The following is a 25,553-nucleotide window of genomic DNA, read 5'->3' as shown; positions in this document are numbered from 1 at the left end:
AGCTGGCAAGGTTGTGGAGAAATCGGAACCCTTGTACACTGCTGGTGGGAAAGTGAAACAATGCAGCAGCTATGGAAAACAGTATGGAGATTTCTCAAAAAAATTAAAAATAGAGCTACCATATGATCCAGTAATCCCACTTCTGAGTATTTTCCTAAAGAATTGAAATCAGGTTCACGAAGAGATATATGCACTCCCATGTTCACTGTAGCACTGACTATTCGCAATAGCCAAAATACAGAAACATCTCAGGTATCCATTGATGGATGTATGAATAAAGAAAATGTGGTATATACATGTAATGGAATATTATGCAGCCTTAAAAAAGGAAAATCCTATCATTTGCAACAACATAGATGAACCTGAAGGAGATTATGCTAAGGGAAATAAGGCAGTCACAGAGGAAAAAATACTGCATGATTCCACTCTTATGAGGTATCTAAAATAGTGAAACTCATAGAAGCGGATAATACAACAGTGGCTTCCATGGGCTGGGAGGTGGGGGAGTTGTTATTCAATAGGTACAAAAGTTTAGTTATGCTAGATGAATAAGTTCTAGAGATCTGCTGTACACCGTAGTGCCTATAGTTAACAATATGCTATCGTGTTCTTCAAAATTAGTTTAGATGGTAGATCTCATGTTATGTTTTCTTAGCCCCCCCATACACACAAAGGGATACAAGGAAACTCTGAGAGGTGTTGGATATGTCTATTACCTTGATTGTGGTGATGGTATCAGGAGTGTTTTCATATGTTCAAACTCATCAAATTGTACACATTAAATATGTGAAGTTCTTTACATATCAATTATACCTCAAAAAAGCTGTTAAAAAGAGAAAATATTATGCTAAATGAAAGAAGTCAGTCACAAAAGATCACCTCTTGTATGATTCCATTTATATAAAATTCCCAGAATAGTCAAATACGTAGAGACAGAACATAGTCTGTCAGAACTATAGTTATAGTCATAGTCTCTGACAAAACATAGAATATAGATTAGTGGTTGCTTCTTATGGCTGGGGTGTGGGGTAGTGTGATGGGGATTGATCACTAATGTGTATAGGATTTCTTTTGGGAGTGATAAAAATATCTAAAACTATATAGTGTGGATGGTTATACAACTCTGTGAATACACTAAAAATTACAGAATTTTGCACTTCAAAAAGTGAATTTTATGGTATATGAATTTCCTGAATAAAACTGTTTTTAAAAACTTCAAGGAGACATCAAATTTGAGCAGAGATGAGCATGACAATCAGAACTCATAATTACGTTTGAGATCAACAATCAAAGTAAGATGAGGTAGAGGAACTAGAGCAGGTACAAAATGGGTTTAGGTAAATTTTAATTGGTAGCATCTTGTTGCATCAGGAACTTTTTAAAGCCTTAGACACCACCAAAGAGATGTACTTCCTTATATAACAATATTGTGGTGCTCTGAAGCTAGTATCTCACCCAAGTCATTTTCCTATTATATCTCATTTATGAGTTCCAAGGAAAAACCTGTAGGAGGGCCTAATTATTCTACTTCATGTCAACTACATGAAATTCAAGATCTCTGATAATCTGTGATAAATGATGCATCCTCTGTATTTTTACAATCCATTTAGAAGTTGGATGATATAGCCAAGTGTTCCTCTCTAATTTAATTTTTAGATTGGTAAAATTCACCATGAGGATTGACTATCTTCTTAGGAAATAATAGTCTGCAACTTCCTTGGTTTGAAGTTTCACCAGAAATTTAATATCATATTCCCACTGGAGCCCTCCATTTGGGTCAACACATCCTCACAGTCCAACTGTGACTATTTCCAGAGGGGAATTTAGAGAGGAGGTAAAATCTTTTCCTAGAAAAGCAGGACAATATACAGTACCTAGTAGTTCCCTGGAAAATTATCTTAAGTTTGACAGAAGAGACCCACCCTCAGTCAGATTTATGTGCACACCCAAAAGAAACAGCCCCCCAATCCATCTCTCTCTCTCTTCTTTCCTCCTCCTCTTCCTCTCTCTCTCTCTCTCTATTTGCTTGTTGTTATTTGAACTCTTTCTTACTCATTCTTTAAGGACCAGTTCAACTGTCAGCTTCTCCAACAAGCCTTTACCTGTTCTCCATGTTGGTTTCAATTTGTTCTTTTCTCAGTACTTCCACATATCACTGTCTCCTCTACAGAAACATGAGCTCCTCGTTGGCTCCACACATTCCACTGTATACGTATTTCCTGGAATAATATCCATTAGGTTAGCACATGCTTAGGTAGTGTTTGTTCAGTGCATGACTATGATCTTAGCCAAAGAGATAGTCATGCTTTAGAAAAATACACCCTGAGGAACTCAAGCATTTTCCAAATAGTTTTTCTGCTCTTTCAGTTTTCATGAAGACCAACCTTCCACCTGGGAAAATGATACAGCTGTCTACATAGTATTATATGTGATCTCTAAGGAGCTCAACTCTTCTTGCCCCAGGGCCTAATGCAGAGACCTTTAGAAATTAGCATTTAACTAATATTAGTGGTAAGCTTTTATTAAATGATGGCTACTATTCTGTGCTATGTATTAGTTAAGTGCTTTACATCCATTATCCCATTTAATCCTTTTAGTGTTCATTTTACAAAGTTGAGTTGATCTGGAGATTTTTCTTCATGATTTCCATTTCATAAATAAGGAAACTGAGGCTCAGAGAGGATTAACATATTGCCCAAGGTCACATAGTCAGTAAATGAATAGTAGTGGGACTTGAATTGTCATCTGCTTGTCTAGGTGCACAGCTAACATGCTAAGTAACATTTTAATTTGTTAATGTGTACCAAAGGAAACATGTTAGTTCATCTCATTACCAAATCAACATCAACACTCACCCTCAGAGAGTTTGGCTTTGTATAGAGAAGATTCAGCTAGTTCTGATGAGGAAGAGGAGCAAAGAAAGATTAAGAGTGTGAGTTGCTGCAGGGTAAGGCCTTATAGAGTAGGGAATTGATTATAACCTATGAGGTCAAGTTCTTACCATGGGTAGAATTTTAAAACCATACACAAGCAACCAAGTCTTACTATTTAAGAATTACTGAAAGTAATAATAGATGTTGTTGTAATAAAAGATGCTATTGGTGGAAATGTGTTATGCATATTAATAGTGTGAACATATAAAATAAAATGGCCAAGAAAGGACATGAAGAGCCCTCAAAGAGGTCCGCAGCGAGGGGTCTGGTAAATAAACTTTGAAAACTTCTTAGTTCAGACTACAGCTGACTCAGGTGCCAGAGTACCAGCATCAAGAGGCCATGGGTGGGATGGTAAAGAGGAATCAGTTAACAGAGTAAATTCTGGCTTTCATTTGACCCTGTATAAGGCTTTCAAAAACCCAAAGGGAGTCAGCTGAGAGAGACATGTTAACTCCTGGAGATGCCAGGACCTTCTTAAAAATAAGACAATTTACTCTTTACTGATACACCTATTGTCACTTTCATCTTTCAGAATTCTCCTGTCTACTTTCAACTCGTGGTACACCTTATTCATCTATCTCAGACCTACACAGCCCCTGGGAGAATTAAAATTCTGGAAGCCATACTGCTAGTTGATTTGGCTCTTTGACTGACTGATTTTTTCCATGGAACTGAAAGCTAGTACATAGGCTTATCTCTTGATCCAAATCAGATGTTTTCCACATAGCCATACCACCAAAGTCTCCTGGGGAATAAAATGTTCCAGGCTGAAGCTCGGAAGAAACTAAAAGAAAAATTCTCTTTATATAAGTCAAAAATTTAAGACATTAGTACTTCCATGGCAGTTACTGCTAGTGACAATCTACTGTTTACCACCAGAAGCTTCCCATTATTTTGGCTTCTCTTCCCTTGTTATTTATACCTCAAGTCTCTGTCCTTGCTCCTCTTCTTTAATGTACTATTACACGACTCACAACTTCACATACATATTTCTTAAACCTACTAATGGTTCTCATGGCTGAATAGCTTGCAGAGCTCGAGATTATACATTTTACTCCCAAAGAAATACTCGTTTTATAAGTATTCTTGAATTGGTCAGTGGTTAAGTTGCTCCTCAGAATTGAACAAAGGACTGGCTTCAGGGATGATTGTGGCAAGGGGAAGAAAGGAATGGGAGAAACATTTGGGGCTGAACCTCAGGCTTCTTACATACTCTTCAACCAAATAACTTTGGTTTTATATATTATGCTCCCTTGTGACATGGGGTGTTCAGTGGGACTTTAGATATTTTAGTTAACTGGAAAAACATCATTGCAAATGTGGCAGCAGTATTCTGTCTTCAGAAGGGAGAATGTCAATCCACCTCTAGTGCAGGCTCTCTTTGGAGAAAGCCATTTAAAAAAAAAAAAAACTTCCCTTGGTTTTAACTATACTTCTGAATAAAATATTTTCCTATTGAACGGGTATGTTAACATTTTATTTTCAGTACTTATCATATCAAAAAATATCGTAAGGATCTATCTTCCAGTTTTACTTTAAAGAAATACAATTTTTACAAGCGTATATGAAAAGAAGTTTCTTCACATTTTCATGTTACAATTGGCTGTTCACTCTTCTGCATGACTCATATTTTGGAGTTAATCGAAGACAGAAATTAGCAAGGCCACTGTGTATAGTTTTGGAAATGGAAATCAGCACCTAAAGTTAGTTCAGGCTAATATCTATTCAACTTTGGCTATGACATTCTTTTTTATTTTTTATTGGGTTATGATTACTTTCAGTAAATACACAAATCTTAAGTGCTCACTTTGATTAGTTTTGACAAAAGTCTACACTAAATCCAATACCTCAATCAAGATGTAGAGCATTGCCATTACCGTAGAAAGTTTCCTTCTGTCCTTTTCTGGTTTATCCCCTGCACCTCCCAGAGGCAACCATTTTTCTGATTTCTGTCTCCATAGATTTGTTTTTCCTATGGTAGAACTTCAAAAAATTGAATCGTACAGTGATTACTATTTTGGGTCTGGCTTCTTTAACTGAGTATGTTTATCAGATTCATCCACATTGTTGTGGGTTTCAATAGTCCCTTCCTTTTGATTGTTGAGTAGTAGTCCATGTATAGATGTGCCACAATTTTTTATTCATTCTCTTGCTGATGGATCAGTGGATCATTTTCAACATATTTCTATTATGACTAAAGCTGCTATGAACATTTTTGTACAAATCTTTGTGTGGACATATGTTCCCATGTTTCTTAGAGAAACATCTAGAAGGGGAATTGCTATATCATAAGGTACTTATATGTTTAGTCACAGCAGTTGCATCATTTTACATCCCACCAGGAATGTATGAGAAATCCAGTAGCTCCACATCATCTCCAACATTGAGTGTTTTAGTCCTTTTTATTTTAGCCATTCTAGTGTATGTAGTGATATCTCATTGTGGATGTAACTTGAATTTTCCTAATGATTAATGATATTTGTGCATCTTTCATGATTTTATTGGCCGTTACTATTTCCACTTTTGTGAAGTGTCTGTCCAAGTGTTTTGTCTATTTTTTAATTGGGTTTGTTTTTATTGTTTATTTGTAGAAGTTCTTTATATAATCAGTATATGAGTCCACTGTCAAATACATGAGAGAGCGAGAGAGAGAAAGGTGAGAGAATAGGGGGAGGGACATTTTAAAATTATATCTATGTATCTACCTACCTACCTAACTATATCTATCTATCTTACTATCTATCTATCTACCTATCTATCTATCTATCTATCTATCTGTCTATCTATCTACCTACCTACCTATCTATCATCTATCCATCCTGTGTGGTATCCGTATACTAACACCTCAGCAAACACAATTTCCAGAAAACCATGCTATCAAATATTTTGAATGCATTGCCAGACCTTGGAAGTTTCAGGGAAACTGTAAGCACAATTTGGATAGGAGCCTGGAGTCCCTGAAAGAAAAGAGACAGAGGTTTAGCCACTCTTCCTAGAGATCCAAAGTTACCAATACCTTGACCTTTGAAGTAGGCAAGACGTAAAGTAGTTGGAATGGTGAGGGAAAATGTAATATAGTCAAATTCAGGATATTCAACAGCAGGGCTGCATCACCAGAGGGGTGCATAATATACTTGCTCTGTGCACAGTATGTAATTGATGCCAAAATCTATCTGATATCAGGAATTTTGAAACTCTAGGAACGTTTTGGAGAAAATAGAGCTTCACATATAAAAATTGAAGGTGATATTTATAAAACTGTAACACCTGGGGGCTGGGACAATTTTACTTTTGTTTACTCAGGCTAAACATAACACCAGGGGGGAAGGCACATGCCCTTTCATTCCTTGACAAACCACTGAAGGGAGGAAGGCTAGAAATTGTAAATGGGTTCTTTTAAAGAACTACCCATACTTCTTGGGTTTTGGCATCATTAGGGTGTTTTGGCAAAGGGAAAAAACAGCAACAATAAGAATTTTATGTATGTAGGATACCACTGGATAGCAAGGTGTTTGCTTGGGCTTTCTGCTACTTCCTTTGAAAGATTACAAATAATTGATTTTTTAACTTGTAATTTCCCTTCTGAATCCGGGTACCTTTGATGAGGCCACAGAGTAACATGCCACGTATTTTGTTCTTTAGCTGCTTCTTGTCTTTCCCAAGGTCCTACTTAAGCAGAATCATTACAGCAAACTTAGCACCAAAAAAGCCACTCATCTGAGAAAGCACGCATTGTTCCTGCATGTGCTAACACAGTTAGCACAGATGCAGCCAAAAATTCCCACCAAGCTTCAAATAAACAACATAAGGATAAATGACACTGTTGTTCACATTATTCCAACATCCTGAAGAATCTCTCCTCTGATTCTGATATTTGAATACAAAATTGTCCAGCTTTCAGCTCTTATTTCTTCTATGTGTTAAATATTGTTTCTTAGAAACAAAATTGTATTTTCACCTTTATCAAGGAAAATGACCTTGATTTATTAAAATGACTTTGTGTAGTCTAGAGAGAAGTAAACTCATTTGGGAATATAAGGCAGGAGTGGGTTAGTCCCAGTAGGAACTGGGCAATCCTCTCAAGTAACCCTGCTATCTGTACTCAAGAACTGACAATATATTCATGGACTGAAAGAAGGGCCACATGCACCCATGGGTACCAGCATGTGTGTGCAAATACACACAAAGATAGAGACATAAAATGTAGTATAGAGAGAAGTCAAAGCAGTATAGTGGGGCAAATTGTAAAAGGCTTCATGGAAGGGATGAGTTTATTGCCAGGTTTTGCGAGATATAAAATATGTGAATTGCTAAGGTGGTTCCTCCTGGATTCCTCTCCTCTAGAGTGATACATAAAATATTTGGAATACTTCTGAGGAGAGAATAAGAGAACCAAGCTAGATCTCTGCCAGCAGAGCATTAAGAAAATGAACAGGAATGAAGATGGTTTCACTTGTAGGAGGCAGGATCAATCATTAAAACATGATATGACAAATCCAAGAAGGTATGGATCGAACTTTAATTCAGGTAGCTGTCAATATCTGAAAGATCTGATATGAAAGAGATTGGGCTTGATTCATTAATTCAACAAACGTTTATTGAGCACTTACTATATAGCTTGTAGCCTTCTAAATTCTGGAAATATGTCAGTGAAGCATGCAGACAAAAATCTCTTCCCTCTTAAAGCTCATATTCTAGTGTGGAGAGAGAGACAATAAACATAATAAGCACACTATAGTATATGTTAGAAGGTGATAATAGCTATAGAGAAAAATAAACAAGAAGTCATCACAGAGAAAATGGCATTTTAGTAAAGTCTTGAAGGAGATGTAGGCTAGATGCAACATTAAGATTTCTGGCACTGACACACCATAGCATCTGTGGAAAATAGGTTGCTATACAAGGGCATTTGATTAAAAGAATTGATGACTGAGAAAAAGTTTCAGCAATCTCCAGGAGAAGTCTAGAGAATTAGAGATCTACTTGGCAACAACTCATGCCTGACCACTTGAGAAAAAAGTAAAACCAGGTGTCAACACCCAAAAGCAAAAGTGAAGTAAGCAAACTGGCAATGGCTATCTTCATCAATGTAATAGGTTGAATAAATGACATGTGGCTCCCAGGGCTCTGTTCACCTCTCTGCCCTTGTCCAATGGGTATTAGGCATCTGAGGACTATATCCAGATCCTACTTGCAAGTTTTGAGGAAACATCTTAATAGCTTATAGAGCAGTCTTGAATAATAGACATATAGAAAGAAAGGCATGTGAATTTCTGTACCCATGTCCTGGGTACTCAAAGTTCTTTTTAGCAGTTTCTTGCTTATTTGTCAGATTCAGATGGATGTATGTAAAGGAAATAGCTCTCTTCCATGTTCTGCTTTTAAGAAGAAAATTGCACTAAGCACATGCATGTCTTCAATACCAATCACCTGACACTATTTCCTCCTAGATCAAAGAAAACATTTTAAGACATCTCTTTGTTTTTCTTAACTGTATTAATGTCACTTGGTGCATAAAAAAATGTTATTTGAGATGAATTGCAAATATCATGCTAATTCGTCTATTATCTTTTAAAATCATCAACGAGATAAAAGTATTTGGAGGCCTTAAAGTGCATATGTGCCCCATTTAGTTTAACCAATAAGATGAACTCCATTAATAATTTTGCACACATTTACTAAAAAATATTGAAGATATTAAAGTAATTATCAAATTAGTAAAGCATTGCTTAAAGCCTTGAGATGTTTTAAACCGGGGCACAACTAAATCCTTGCTAGACATTGTATTGCAAGGATTCAAATTAAACTACCCCATGAGCTTTGTAATAGATTTGCTGTAGAATTAGAATTAGGCAAAGGAAAACTAACTTGCACTCCTTTCTAAGTTACCAAAGAATCTCAGAGAATCATAGACTATTAAAAATAAACTGGATGTTAAAATCTATTATCCCCATTTGCAAATTATGCAACTTAGATCTAGAGAGGAAATAACTGGTCTAAGGTGACAGAAGATAGTAGTGGAAATAGGGCTAGAACCCAAGCTGCTTGATATCTAGCTCACTTTTGTCTATCATACAACTTCTCACCACTATAGGATGGCTATTTTAAAGTGGTGGGGTGGGGTAGGTGAACATTGATTTTAGTATGGTATATTAATATAGATGGAGGAAATGGATGTTATTTAACAGTGCATGCATATTCAAAAACTTTGATTAGGGTCATAAGTAATCCAAAATAAGAGCTAATCCTCACACTAGTACATCATTTTGGGGATGCATTCTTTGATTTTGTGGGTAGGTAGTAGAGTTAACTTTTTAATATTTTTAGCTTATGCCCATTTCCTGCAATGGAGTGGAGACCTCTGGCTTTCTGACTCTTAAAACTTGGCTTAAAAAAAAAAAAAAAAAGCTAGTATTAAATAGGATTTTTCAAAAAGTGGCCTATATGGGGCTACTGTGAAATGAGAGCTATTCAAATAGAATGTGGATAGCCTTGAAGAAAACAGACCAGCAAGGAAACAACTCCAATGTGCATAAATGTAGAAATGAGATCTGGATAATAAGCTTCCCTTGTACAATCTATTGGTCTTTGTCTAAACTCCATGATCTATCACAAACCCTTCTTAGGATTCATGCACTTCCTATGTTCCTTGGTCATTCTCATTCCAGAGGCATGGGAACCTATGTGTGTATTTGTATGCGGTGGGAGCAAGGATGGTGATGGAAGAAAGTGGCTAGGCATCAGGCATATTTTCTTTATCTAGATTGACAGCAAAAATACAGATATTTTATATGAATATCTTCTATTGCTCTCATTAATCCTTTGGTTACAATCCTTTAAACACAGATGGGCCATTATCCATCATCATCATCATCACCATCATCATCTATAATAGTATGATTGAATAAAAAGGTGAACAGCCATTACCCATCACAACCAAGCTGGATGGTCTTGTTCAATTTAATTTATAAATTATTTCAACCTACAGCAAAGGAGAATTTCATGAGAAGAATGTATTAAACAAGGAAAGATTAAATCTTTGAAAATATGGCAGGGCAGGATAAATTGCCTTCTAGCACTAAAAAGATGGTTCCTATAGAATAGTGGATGTCAAATATTAGAGAGGAGTAGAAATATTATGATATTATGATATAACCACAGTCCAAAAATGAGTTTGAAAAAAAATATTTCATTTTATATTAACTCATATTATAGCACAATGGATCTCTATATATGGGGGCCCCCTGTCTCACTCATCTGTTAAACAAATGTGTGCTGACTGTCTACTCTATGAGAAAGCATTGATCTAGTTGCTAGACATACAACAATGAACAATACAGACACAATTCCTGCTCTTATAAATTCTACCTTCTAACAAGGGAGACAAAAAAAGTTTTATACACACACACACACACACACACACACACACACACACATTTTAGCAGAGACTTGAATGAAGGGTGCTGATAATAATAGTGACTAGCATGTCTTGAACACTGCATGCCAGACACTTGCTAATGCTTAACACCCATTATCTCATTTATTCAGTCCTCATAAATAATTCTCTGAAGGGCATGTTATTCATCCCTATTTTACAGATGAAGAAATTAATGTTGAGAGGGGCAAAGTATTCTGCCCAAAGGTTCGCAGCATGTTGCAGAGTTAGGATTCTAATCTTGATCTTTGTAACAATCCTCACCGAATATGGGGGCCAAATAAAGTTTTCCCTTCATAGGCAAACTATGTCTTTGGGTAACAGGTTCTTCTATATGCTTAAAATATACTGTTTAGCAGCTCTGTCTATCTGGGCTCTAGGAAAGTTTTGGTGGCTTGTAGGTCAACGCTAACACAATTTTACAAGGGCAAATGGTAGTAGTTGTGTGTTGCACTCAAAGTAAGGCTTCCTGGGCTTTATCAAAAAGAAAATATCAATACATGAGTGAGGACTAATGAAAAGCTCTGGACTGGAATTCAAGAGGCTTGAGTTATGAACCTAACTTTGTCACTTATATACTATGGACATTGATCAAGTCAACTTCATCTTGCTTGAGATTCAGTTTCTACACATGCTCCATGTCTCTAAAGAGTTATTACTCTGAAAAACACAAAGAATAGACTAGACAGCTTTTTTCCCTTATAATTTTCTATTTGTCAATCACATAAGAGAAGCTAGACTGTGCCTTTGCCTCCTGCCCCTGTTATATTTTCCTTTTAAGAAACAGCATGTTCTTTCCCTACATTTTCCTTTCAGCTGTTTCTGGGTGTGTCAGGGGATGATGTGGCAGTAAGGTGAGGCAAAATTCAACCATTTCTGCATGTTAATGAGCTGACAGATGGAATACAGCTGGGCATTTCTTTCTTCAAATTTCACCCCAGGGAAATCCTTCTCGAGTTACACTTCTGGAAATGGAGATTTGGTGAATCTCAAGGCATGGCCAAATATTGAGCCAATGGCACTTGGTGATTCCCCAGAGAAAGGTGGGATTTGGAGTCTGGCCCATTATGCACGTTTATTAGCTAACATCTGTTCAGCTGTCATTTCCTGATTGTTTCATTTTAATTCATTGACATTGTTGCTAGCCTCAACATAGGAACCCATTACAAACTAGGTAAATTCTCTGATGAAATGAATGGGAAAGCATTTAGATCACAAGTTTCAGGAATAATAAACAATTCTCATTATCTGTCATGTGTCTTATAAAAGAAAAACAAGCTGACATATGTCAAACAAAATGAAAGGCTGGGGAGCAAAACGGCCTCCACAGCTGGCAATGAAGTAATGAGGTTGCTTCCTAAAGGAAAGGAAAAACTACCTCCTGAAACAAATGGAGGGCGAGGTTAAAATTTTACATCCCCTGGTTCAAAGGATAGAAATCAATTTCTGTTTATACACCAAGAGAAACAGAAGAATCTATTTTTTCCAAGAACAATTCTCATTGCAAAAAAAGTTACTATAGGTGGAGATTTTCACAAAGAACTTCCATAGGGACTAGACAAAGGATTCATGGATCACAGAATTACAGACAGCTTAAGCTATAGATAGTGTATCTGGTCAAATCCACCTACTGCACTTCACACATAAGGACAATTATCCCCAAAAGGGTGAAGGAAATTGTCCTGAATTGCACAGCTGCTAAGTGGTAAAGTCAGGCCAAAATCCAGAGAGTGATTTCTAGTTTAGTGTTCTATACCACAATGCTTTGTTTTCTCTACTGAAAGGTATAGAAAGGGGAAGGGGGAATTATGTTTTCCCTTGCTGATGCTCATATGTCTGGTTTTATTCCTCTTAGAACATGTGATCTAATTGAAGTTCACCACGTTGCAAAGACGGCAAAGGGAGTTCACAACAATTGCTCAATGTGATTCATTTCCTATGGAAGTATATATCTCAGAGAACTGCATGCTCCTTAAGGGCAGTCACTGTTGTGCTTTCTTGCCTTTGCTGCCTTTATTACTATGATAGCATGAAATATTTGAGTACAGCAAATTTATATAAATGAGTAAGTTAATTAGTATCCTATGTATCATTTTGTAGGTAGGTGTGATTTTCAGAGAAATCCTACTACAGTCTTAGTAATTCTTGCATTCTTAAAGGTTGGACATGTGTTAGGATTATATATAAATTAATTTTTTGGCTAACGTTTATTTAACATGGTTCAGTTAATATGCTCTAATATATATTCAAATAATTTCTTACTATTTACCTTTATTATATTTTTCTTTTGAATTCTTATTATTTTGTTAAATCCCCAAATAACAAAAGTGGATCAATGGTGCAAAACCTGTACATCAAAAAATGAAAGTAATAGTAAAGATAGTGATATAAATACCACAGCTCAGAACATAACCATAAATACAAATCATGATTTTATAGATATACACATATAAATATATAAAATGAGATTGTGTATGTGATAGTACACATGACTTTGCAAGTGTGATGATTTTAAGGAAACAGACAAAAATAATGAGGTGGGTTAAAAATGAATTTCTATGATTTTAAATAACTTGGTCAATTGGCATACCTCAGCAGTGACCCATTATGAATTTCTTATATATAAACCTATTGTTTTAGGGATAAAATATCTTGCTTATTTTTATGCTAAAAATAAAATAGCAGAACTGCATAAGAAGACTCAACTGTGATGCAAGCAACTTGATTACCAAGAGTTTGCCTCTTTTGGAATACTTGGTAATATTCTTTACTCATCAGAGAAAGAAATCAATGAATTTCTTTAGGCATATTTAAAAACCATATATAGACGTTGCAAAAGAATATGAAGACAAATTTCCCAGAATTGAAAGAAACCAGAGAGTAGATTAGCAATCCATTTATATCTATCAGGCAGTGTGAACATCCAAACATCCAACTTTTGCATATGATATATTCATCAACTTAGCTACTGACAAAGTGCTGAAAGCATTCTTAAGTGAGAAATATATTTTTAATAATTTGGGGCTTTCATACAAATATTTACCAATATTTGATGGAGTCATGATACCTAATTATATTTCGTAAGGAATGGCAGTGAGAAAGTTAAAATTTTCAAACTTCATAGAAATAAATTCTAAGAAAAGACAATTCAATATAAAATCTGATCTATTGGTCAAGCTGTAATTCAGCAGGCTATAGATGCATCTGTGAAAGTTTGTGAACAATAAAGTAACTTAAAATATTATATTATTTTTTGTTATTTTAAAATTATAAATACTTTTTATACTTACCTAAAAGTGGTAGTTGTGTGTGTAGTAAATGCCCTTTAACTGTTGACTATGTCTAAATTTCCAAAACACAGGGCTAGATGACTCTCTTATTCAATCAAACTCACTGAGTTGATTCTTTTCTCTCACTCTTCCTAGGCCTATCTCAATAACTTTTATTTCTTTTGCCTCTTTCTGTTTCTTCCATGTTAAAATTCTGCTTCTTTTAAATTATTCTTCCTGGATGCTTCCCCTTTTACTCTAAACTAGAACACCTTGAATCATCTAATGCTAATTTTCCATTCCAGTCTCAAACGTTCTTCAATTCATACTCATATACTGTCTGTACATATGGACATACATATACCTTTGTTGGACGTGAGGTATCTAACATAAAAGTACACACCAAAGTATTCCATTATATAGCAACAAGCTTCCATGATTTTTTTTTTTTTTAGTTCTCTTTATCCCTTTACCCTAGCTAATTTTTAGTTCAACATATATGTGTGCACAAGTAATGGTGTTGACTGTCTTATAACAAATACTTTTGGCTAGTTATCACATTTAGGTAACCCTGCATGAAAAACATGACAAATTCAAGCTTCGTGTGGGTCAGTCAACTTCACACAGAGAAAACCTATTCCTCTGCCTCATACTATGTCCCTAAGCTAGATCAGCTGTCTCATCAATGCCTAATTTTTACTCTGCCCTTATCTTACCACAGACATGAATTTATACACCTATAAGAATAGAATCATATTAGGTAAAGTGGAATTTCACCCAGCATTCTACTCTCATACACTTTTCTTCATGTATTTTCTCACTGCCTACTTGAATCTCAGCTATTTTCACTGTAATCTCCAGGATGACAGTTAAGCAATAAACTAATCTTGGTACAGCTTTAACCTCTTACTGAACACTCCCCACACCTTCTTAAAGTAACTAGAACTTTTCCCCAAAAACGCTTAACATTCCAATGGATGCTTTTCTATCCTCATCTCTCTCTTTGACATTGCAGTGTGTACCACTTCTTCTTAATATTGTTGCTCTCTTGGCTTCTGTGATAACACTTCTTTTCTTGTAGGACACAAAGTATCTAACATAAAAGTACATACCAAGATGGTTCATGATCACAGCTACATCTTTTATTACTTTATTATTCCTCCTCCAGTCTTACTATGCCTAGTACTATGTTAACATACTGTTTGCTCATGGAAATGCGTTTGACTAACTGACTAAAAGTATTCATGCTTTAACCATTGCTTGCCCCCAGAGTGCTCTCCTTGGCTTTTTTCCCTGCTCATTCCTCACTTTCTCTCTCAGCCATCTCATTCATTCCCTAGAATTCTATTGTCACCTATACACTGATGACTCAGAGAGCTTCATCTCTAGGCCAGCTCACTTCACAAAACTAGATTTTTGCAGCCAACTATTTAACAACATTTTCAGTATGCCTCATACGTAACTCAAGCTCAACATGTTTAAAACTAAATTCATAATAATTTCCTCCATCCTCAGCCGGGCTAAATCAGCTCCCCATGTATTTACAATCATGATGAACGTACCACCACCTACTCAGGAATCCACATAAGAATCTAATGTCTATCCTACACTCTTCTCTTTCTTTTATTACCTATAGCCACTTGATCACTAATTCTAGTCAGTTCAACATCATAAAAACCTTAGTTATTGGCCCCATACATACATTCCATCCCTACAGCCCCCTATTTATTTTTCTCCTTCACTCTTTTTTTTTTTGGTGTTCCAGTAGTTTTATTATAAGCTTATTTGTACTTTATATGATGCAAGGCTTATCACAATTGTTGTGGGTGAAATTTTCATTCTAAGAGGAGAGAAGGGAACTCTCATACACTGCTGGTGGGAGTGCAAACTGGTCCAGCCACTATGGAAAACAGTATGGAGATTCCTCAAAAAATCAAGGATAGAACTACCATATGATCCAGCTATTCCACTGTTGGGTATTTATCCAAAGAACTTGAAAACACCAATTTGCAAAGGTGCATGCACCCCTGTGTTCATTGCAGCGTTATTCACAATAGCCAAGACTTGGAAGCAATCTCCTTCACTATTACAATAGTCTTCCTCTCAGTTATATGGCTATAGGAACTTCCATTTTAAATCTATATGTCATTGCGTCAGAGATAGTAAACTTTCTAGCACATGTATCTGACCAAGTTACTCCTTTACTTATAATAGTTCAGTGGCTTCCCATTATCTACAGGATAATGTTCAAAGTCTTTAGCATGGGAAAGAAAGCCCTTCATGACATGCTGCCTGCCTACATGTTCAGCCTCATCTCCCACCACTCACTATACACGTCCTATGCTCTATATCTGCATACTCACGGTCATAACTGTACACTTTAGAGTTTACCCTCAAACAATTAGTTTGGAACAACACTGCAGTTGCCCTGGGGTAGAACTAAAGTATTAGAAGCTCATCATATTCTCTAACTCCTCATATCTTGGAAAATCCTATTACCACTGAGGAGTCACTTGAGACTGCTTCTCACTCATAGCAGCAATACTAAGAAAGCTTGTAATAAGTAAAATATTTATTAAATTCAACACTGACTGAAGCTTTTCAAGTGATTTGAAAGAAGCTTTATGCAGGTTCCTTAGTTTCATGGGCGTACTAGCATATAGCTGAGCAAGATGACATTTCAGGCTCTAAGCATTGGCCTGGAGTCAGAAAAAGCTAGGTTAGAACCTTTCTTCTATCACTTGATTTCTTTGAGTCTCAGTTTCTACATTAGTAAAATGAGGAGATAATAATTAGTTTGTGAGCTGTTTGGAGAATTAAATGAGATAACAAAGTATCTTGTATAGTGCCTAGAACATAATAGGTGCATGTACTTATGACCATTATATAATAATAGTGTTGACAAATTGGAGATGTTATGGATTTGGAGGGCAAGATAGACACATAACTCATTTTTCATATAAGAATAAAATGAATTTTTAATAATAAATATTCTTGGATCTTTATAAGCTATCAATCAATGAATATGTACTGGTATGTGTCTGGCTTTAGGCTGGGAGGGGTGGTTACAAAACAATAAAACACATGCACGATCTCTATCTTTTAGAGACTATGTTATAACTCGGGAGAGAAGAGAAACACCTGAAGCAAAGCTCTCTTGCCACTACTGCACATATGAGGCACCAGTTCCAGGTTCTCCAATCAGCATTTCCTATTCTCAGCACTTTGCTGTGTACCCAGTTCCAGGGTGGAGCCAATTGAAAGTGAAATATTTTTCTCAATTTCTGGCTACTTGCCCCAACCAATAAGGAATAGAAAGGTTCTGGGCACATTACCTGAATAATTCATATAGGCTGATAATAGATGATAATTGTCTTTGTAATGAATATCCTTTCGCTGAGCAACATGGAGATATAAAGCTGACAGGGAAAGAAAGCACAGTAAGTTCACAAAAAAACACAGGAATTAATTGTGAGAGAGAATTTCTCCTCTCTGGGACCTCTTCAAAATTTCTGTAGACCCTTCCAAAATAGCGGAAGTAGTCACTATTGCTAAATAATCATAAAGTATTGCTAATAATCTTGGCAGGTAATTATCTTCACTTTTAAGAATAAAGGTTCCACATTCAGAAGAAAGGGAAATTTTGGGAAACTAAAGCACTTGGGGAAACTAAGAAAATATCAAGGAACAAAGCTCGTGTGGTTGCTATTGCCCTCAGCCCCACAGAATATCCTCAGGAATTGCATTTGACCATTTGCTCCCCTAACCAGCCCAGCTGCTCTCACCAGGGTTTGTTCTGTCCTAGAAAACTGCCTGGTGTGTATTCTATTTTAGAAGTACACTTATCATTGCTCCTGAAATTCCATTTTGCCTTTGGAAACACTCACAGGAACTAGCATTCAGAAGGTGAAAAGATTTTTGGAAGCTTGAAAATTATTTCCCAGTAGGAGCTCCAATTCTCAGAAAGCCATAAAAGAACACAGGCTGGGTCATAGTTAATACAACAACAAAAACAAAGCTGAAAATATCACTCAAACCATAATATTGTGGTAATAATATTACAAGATGACAAAAAAATTATCATCAATATTAGCGGCCACGCATTGTTTCCTACTTTTTGCTAATGCTTTACATTGATTATCTAAATTAGTATTCACAACAGCCTGTATAAATGTAGAAATTGAGGCTCAGAGAGATTAAGCAATTTGCCTACGGTTACTCAATTACTAGTAAGTTGGCCAAGACGGGATGTGAAGCTGAAGTGTCTGCTCTTCCTATCACCCAGTCTATTTGAGTCTCATCCAGGAATGGAGCCTAACACTTGAAACAGGGAGAAATGTGATGGACCCTTGAAGTAAGTAAGCTGAGCTCTGCATTTATATGGTGAGGAAAACAGTTTCTTCTGACATTTTGTATTTGCTATATTTTATCTACAGCCATCTTTTGCTTTTGGGGTTTCAAGAGAAAATGGTGCAGAGTTATAGAATTCTGAGAAGATATTAATAATTGATTTGTGTCCAAGTACTTGGACACAATATATGTCAAGTACTTTACATATATTACTTCTTATTTTTAGGACAGCCCTTCAAGTTATATAGTATCATTGCCATTTAATTTATGAGAAAACTAAAGCTCAGAAAAATGGTTATACAGCTGGAAGCTGAGTTCTTATATTCCAAAGAGTCTTAATGCCTACTTTTGTGTTTTAGCAATTGGAGGCATTTTGGTACTGATGCCCTCTTCCTCAATCCTCTCCTCTTCTGAAGCAGCTTTTGTCATAAACAATTTTTAAATTAAAATTAAATAGAAAAAAGACAATTTTGTAAAATCCTTTCCAGAATTATTAGAGGAGAGGTAGAATTATGAAATCCTGCCTTTGGTCAGGCTTTGGGTGTACGAAATTTAGTTTTTACCACATGAATCAAATCAATCAAATATTTTAATGAAATTCAAGCCATAGTTCATTTTATTTGCCAATAGTGGATTATTGAAATGTACCCATGTAGGATATAGTAGCTCAGAAAAGGGAGGCTTCTTCATTATCTATGGGCATCAGTTGTCAAAGGATACAGATTTCTCTCTCCATCTCTCCCTTGTTTATACATTAACTTGTTTCTATCAGTTACTTATTGCCATAATAATGCTGTGTAACAAACCACCCCAAAACTCAGGGGCTTTAAAATTGTAAGCCTTTATTTAAGTCAGGAGTCTGTGGGTTGGCAATTTAAGTTATACTCAGATGGATGGTTCTTCTGGTCTTAGATGGGCTTACTTATATGTCTGGTGGTTGGTGGTTGATAGTTGGGTGATTGGGGTGTCAGGGCCACATGTCTTTCATCACGTAGCAGTCTAAACTATGCATGTTCTTATGTTGAAGGGAGAGTAGCAAGAAAAGAAGCAGAAACAGGCAAGCACTTTTTAAAGCCTTTGCTTGCATTAAGTTTTCTACTCTCTAATTAGCCAAAGCAAGTCACAAGGCCAAGCCCAGACTCTACAAAGAAATATCATACAGTTAGGCTTGGTACAGATGGCCATTAATAGAATACATATATCATATTCCACTCATCATAATTATTCACATCCTTCCTACATGCAAAATATGCTTCCCTCCAACCCAGGATCTGAAAAGTCTCATTCAGTCATGTCATCAGGCCCAGAATCCAGTGCCTCATGATCTATGATCAGGTGCTGAAGTGGCTCCTTAGATAAGGATCCAAAGACCAATAAACTAAAATGACAATTTATTTGCCACCCACATACTCAACATTCTGTAATAATAGAGGGACTGGATAATTATAAAAACACTCTCTCAGAAAGGGAAAATATGGGACGCACCTAGCCCTGGTATATATATATATATATATAGCAATTCCTATTGGACAAATGTGGTCAGGAGTCTACAAAGTAGGGGTGGGAAATGTTTCCTAACTATATCCCATTATGCTTCCTGAGAAAGGCTCACTTGTTCATTGTTTTCCAAGGCCCTTAACTTTATTCCCTGAAATATTATTGTTTATCCATTCTGCTTGGTCACTTCTGAAGAGGACATTTAAAAATATGATTTCTGAGCAACTTTTTAGCCTGCTTCCTGCTCATATAATATTGAAGGCCCAGTGTTTTTCTAAATTTTATACAGTATCATTCTCATTTAATCCAGGCTGCTAGAACTTTTGCCCATACAACTCCCTTAAAACTTTTTGGGCTTCCTGTAAATACAGTTCAAGTTCACTCTACTGGCAAAAAGCCACAGCCATAATTTTTTTGAGATAAGCCTCTCTTTCTCTAGATTTTATCAGTTTTTCTTTGGGCATGTCAGGCTGCTGTAAGACAATGCTCTTAAGATTTCTAGAAATACTTTTGTCTAGTTGAGAGGGTCTACTTAGCACCCCCTTAATTCTTTCAGAGATCTTAGAGTCTTACAAAACTGTTTCGATCTTTAGTACTAAGACCATATGTTTCTGGCAGCTCCCTGGATTTGATCTTTTACTAGCCTGAGAGGCTAGAGATGAGAAAAAAAAATATTTTCCAATCCAGTAAGTTCTGGTGTTCTCAAATTTTACTCACAAACTGGCCAGTTCTTTCTTTAACTTACCTCTTTCTTGTATCTTATCATACACAGCTAGTAAGAGCCGGATGACATTTTCAACATTCTGTCTGTCAATATCTTTACTTAAATATAAACGTTAATTTGGTATATTTTCTATATTCTAAGTTACCATGTTTCACCAGTAGGTAACGTGGTTTGCCATTTATCCAGCCTGCTGTAGCAGTTTCCTCACCATTTTTCCAGCCTTTACTCTTTTGACACTGTTTTTCCAGTCTCTACCCAGTGCCTTTCCTAAAGCAAATGACACATATTTTATTACAACACTTTGCTTATAAGAACAAATTTATGTATTAATCTACTGTAATCTTTCTGTAATTATCTACTGCTATAATAATGCTACATAACAAAATAACTCCAATCAGGAATTTAGATCACTAAAATTTATTTAGCTCACAAGTCTGTGGGTTAATGATTTAGAATGGACTTATCTGGGCTATTCTTCTGGTCTTAGTTGAGCTCATTTACATGTTTGGCGGTTGGCTGACTATCAACCAGGGTGATAGCCATGACTGGGCCATGTGTCTTACCTCATCCAGCAGGCTAGTCTGGGAATTTTATCATGGTGAAGGAAGAGAAAAAAGAGAAGTGGAAACAACCACTTTTTCAAGCCACTGATTGCATCAAATTTTCTAATGTTTCATTGGCCAAAACAAGTTTCATGGTCAAGCTCAGAGTCAATATGAGAAGGCACTGCCAAACGATGTTGACACGGGGAGACATGAAAAATTGGAGCCATTAATTCAATCAGTGTAAAACACTTGTTATATAATTGCCTCAAACGTGTTAACATTTTTTCTTCCCAATATGATGATAGACATCCCCAGGAAAAGGAATTGCTATGCCTTTTTTGCTTTTACTAAGAATGGCTAAGGAAACACATATTTTTTGAAATGGAAGATATGGAAAACAGAGTAATAGTTCAAAGAGATGAGGACTCAGATAAGGATTTTCAATATCCAATGCCCACAGGCGTTGAAGGTAGTGTAATTAATAAAGCCAGTAGGGGCAGGAAACTATGGGCTGTGACAGAGACAGTGGTGACTACAAAGCCCCATCTAAAAGAAGCAGCTACTCTTCAGTTCCAACAGATCATTGTCATAAAGATGGACAGTGTTGCTAGATGTCCCAATTTTTCAAAAGAACCTGGAAATCTAGATTTTTTTTTTTTTTTTTTTTGTGAGGAGATCAGCCCTGTGCTAACATCCGCCAATCCTCCTCTTTTTTTGCCGAGGAAGACGGTCCTGGGCTAACATCCGTGCCCATCCTCCTCCACTTTATATGGGATGCCACCACAGCATGGCTTGCCAAAGCAGTGCGTCAGTGCCCGCCCGGGATCCGAACCAGCGAACCCCGGGGCCGCCGCAGCGGAGCGCGCACACCCAACCGCTTGCGCCACCGGGCTGGCCCCAGGAAATCCAGATTTTTTATGTGAAATCTCCTGCTTTTTAATTATTGGCAACTAAGCCAATGAAAAATAAACAAACTCTGAGAAGACCATTACTCTATGGATTCACACACACACACAAAAAGTCCACAACTGCAAGCTGAATCTGACCCATAGGTTGTCAGTTTGTGACCTTTGCTCTAGACCTTTGTAGATAGATGGTTTTTAACTTTTTTCCAGCTTTGTTGAGGTATAATTGACAAATAAAATTGTAAGATATTTAAAGCGTACAACTTGATGATTTGATATACGAGTACATTGTGAAAGAGTTCTGCTCAACAAGGTAGTTAACACATCCATCACCTCACATATTTACCTTTTTTTTTTTCTTTTGGTGAGAACATTTGAGTTCTACTCTCTTAGCAAATTTCAATATATAATACAGTGTTATCAACTATAGTCACTATGTTACACATTAGATCCTCAAACCTTATTCATGTTATAACTGAAAATTTGTACCCCTTTACCAAACTGTCCCTATTTTCCCAACTCCCTAGCCCCTGGCAACCACTTTTCTACTCTCTGTTTCTATAAGCTTGACTTTTTTTCTTTTTTTGAGATTCCACATATAAGTGGTACCATGTGGTATGTGTCTTTCTTTGTCTAGCTTATTTAACTTAGCATAATGCTCTCCAGGTTCACACTTTCTTTATCCATTCATCTGTCAACAGACACAGGTTGTTTCCATATCCTGGCTATTTGTGAATAATGCTGCTATGAACATGGGTACAGATTTACATGGGATGATAGATGATTTTTAATTGCAAGTTCAATACATCACAAATAACTCTAATCTAGCAGTGAGTTGCAAATTAGCACATAATCCAGGATTTTCCATCTTTCAATGATATTACATTTGCATCTAGATATTTCTCTTGGTTTCGTGATGATCAGGCAAATAAACAGTTTATAAAGGTTCAACCTGATCAAAGCCTGATTCAAACTGGCATAGGCTTAATGAGAATCTGGCATAAGACCTGATTTTTCTTTCTAGTATTTCCCATATATGTTGGTCTCCATGGAAATCTGGGATTTTCCCTAAATATGCATACATACAATGCTCTGAAAGAAGTCATTAAAGAGAAGGCTAAGCTTGATCCAGAAGACCTTTAGGGTCCCTTCTGTTTCTGTTTATAATGTCTATGATTCTATTAAGATCATAGGATATTTTGATTTAAGTAAGACAACCAATAGAAGCTTGAAAATCTCACATTCATCGTCAAAAAAGTAATAGAAGAATTTGAAATAGCAAAATAAGCAGAATCATAGAGCAGGAGAGAAACCAAAATTAATCTGAGGTTAGTGTAACAACCGATGTAAGCTGTCAAGTCACTTGGAGCAGTCTGGGATAAGAGATCAGCCATGGATGAAGAAAGACCATTTTAGAAGAGAATGAGAAACAGTCGCTGAGGATGGTAAAGTAATTCAAGCATTAAATTAATTCTTACATGTTTACCAAAGGGATGAAGAAAAATATGCCTACTCCTCTGTGTCTCAAAAAAAGTGTTTAAGTCACCAGGGTGACTGAAATGCCAAGTAGCTAGACAAGATCAGTGTCAAGTATTAACCCTAAGTTTGCCTGCACCAAATTTCTGTATCATCCAAGAGAGAAATTCTAAGCCTGTCCTTGACTCCTTGCATTTAGGTTAAGTAGCACCAGGAACTGGCAAAATGCAAGTCAGAGTCATGCCCAAAGTACTCCCATCTGTCTGCGACCAACCGGTTTTTGTGCCCACAGGGCAGAAGAGCCCTTCACAAGATTGAATGAAAAAGAATTGGCTGAACTCCAGATCCTGAGGCACTAATACAAATTTGAATTTTATTTTCAAAATCTTGCTTTCATAACACAGTCTACTTTAGTTTGCTAATTTGCATAACTTTCCCACTCCTATTTCCTTATCTATATTAAGGATGAGTTTTGTCTTCAGAATAATTGAGGCATGAGAGTCAATTGCAGTCTGCTCCAAATAAAGTCACAAAGACAGAACAAAAGTTACACTTACTGGATTCCCACTGAATGCACAGTTCTGTACTAATTATTGTGCGGCTACAAAGAAAAAATAGGTGCATCCCCTGACTTCAATGAGCTTATAGTTCCTGGAGCAAGACAGGACAAAAATACTCCAATTTGACAAACATTAACTGAGCACTCACTAAGGGCTTAGGTACTTCCACAAAGTTGTTTTGAAGTGGATATTGTCCACATCTTACAGATGAAGCAATGTGAATTGCCTATATGGTAACCATATGTACCTTTTTGCCCTGGCCAATCCCAGTTTACTTCTGTTGTCTTGGTCTAATTTTTAACAGCATCCTTTTTCACTCTCCAAAGTTGTCCAGTTTTGATTATAAATTATATAGTCCCTCAATTATCACAATAGTAGATGGCAGACCTAAAATTAAAATAATGGTCTGCTGATTTCGTGTATTCTTTTGAACATGGTGTTAAACTGGTTATTTATAGCGAGAATATGACAGAAATCAATTGTTATCTTCTGAAAGTTCATTGCTAACATTACTACTTCCAGACAATTACTCATTTATCTTCACGTAAGCACTCTTGTCCCTTTGTGGCCTATGCTGCCTGCTTGGTCATCTTCATCTGTTCTTTCCTACCTGTATCACAGCCACTACCACACATTTCAACTTATGACTGTAGAACCTCAATATTTGCATTGTTCATGCATCCAAAACCTTGGCCTCTTGACTCCTTAAAATCATAATCAATCCACATGGGACACCCATTCCCATGACCATTTATTGGATACCAAATGATTATCAGGAACTATTCTACCTCTTTTTGTTTTTTTTTTGCAAGGAAGTTCAGCCCTGAGCTAACATCCATGCCAATCCTCCTCTTTTTGCTGAGGAAGACCAGCTCTGAGCTAACATCTATTGCCAGTCCTCCTCCTTTTTCTCCCCAAAGCCCCAGTAGATAGGTGTATGTCATAGTTGCACCTCCTTCTAGTTGCCATATGTGGGACGCTGCCTCAGCATGGCTGGAGGAGCGGTGCATTGGTGCGCACCCGGGATCCGAACCCCGGGCTGCCAGTGGTGGAGCATGCGCACTTAACCGCTAAGCCACGGGGCCGGCCCAGGAACTATTCTACCTCTTAAAAACTAAAACTGCAATACCACTTCTATACCAAAACTTCCCTTTATTCCAGCTTTCTTGCGATCATTCCTGCCTAACCGATTTCCTACAGTCTCATTCATAGTTACTTTCTGTTTGTTGACTTCCGTGTTTTCTGCCAGATAATCAAACTATTTCTGGCCTCATTTTCTTTTTTACTCAATCTGGACTCCATCAAAATCTCATCCTACAATTTTTTTTTTATATATTTAACATGGAAACAGAGTCATATGTTTGTAGCCATAGCACCTCACATAAAAACCTGGGTTATAATGGGTACCGAATACATATATGTTGAGTAAAGGAATTATCACAGGTAGATTGGCTGCTGTATGTTAAATTTTCTCCTTCCAATTCTCATAATGGAGTTATAAATAGCATATCTGAAAGGTCTAGCTGGTATATTACTGATCTAATGAGGCTTCAGCAATTAGTCAAATCCTCAGGTGAACCAGCTTGCTTTGACCTACTACATGATGATAAAATAATATCCTAATCTTTGATCAGCTATGCCACTTACCATTACTTTTATGATTGTATTTTGTAATATTAGTACTTGAAAATCTGTTTATTTCTTCCTTGGTACTTAGCAACATATTTTAATTGTTGGCCAGTAGGTATGCAGTGGCTCCTGGCCTTTGGGCTTATGCCCTAAACACCAGAATGTCCTACAGGAATAGCCAATTTATAGGCACAGTTAGAATTACATGTTGAACATAAGAGGTGCTC

General features: G+C 36.6%; 1 long non-coding RNA gene across 1 annotated transcript in view; it reads right to left on the bottom strand.

Annotated features, from left to right (window-relative positions):
* Nucleotides 1–1,308: 1,308 nt before the first annotated feature.
* LOC131401396 (uncharacterized) overlaps nucleotides 1,309–25,553 on the bottom strand; it is a 42,559-nt gene continuing 18,314 nt past the window's right edge. The window contains exon 3 of the long non-coding RNA XR_009217669.1: nucleotides 1,309–2,219. This is a non-coding gene — a long non-coding RNA (uncharacterized LOC131401396). The remainder of the gene's footprint in view (nucleotides 2,220–25,553) is intronic.

The sequence above is a fragment of the Diceros bicornis genome, chromosome X (assembly GCF_020826845.1).
Source record: "Diceros bicornis minor isolate mBicDic1 chromosome X, mDicBic1.mat.cur, whole genome shotgun sequence".
NCBI classification, from domain to species: Eukaryota; Metazoa; Chordata; class Mammalia; order Perissodactyla; family Rhinocerotidae; genus Diceros; species Diceros bicornis.
The sequence above is the reverse complement of the archived record's forward strand: the minus strand, read 5'-3'. Positions and strand labels throughout refer to the sequence as shown.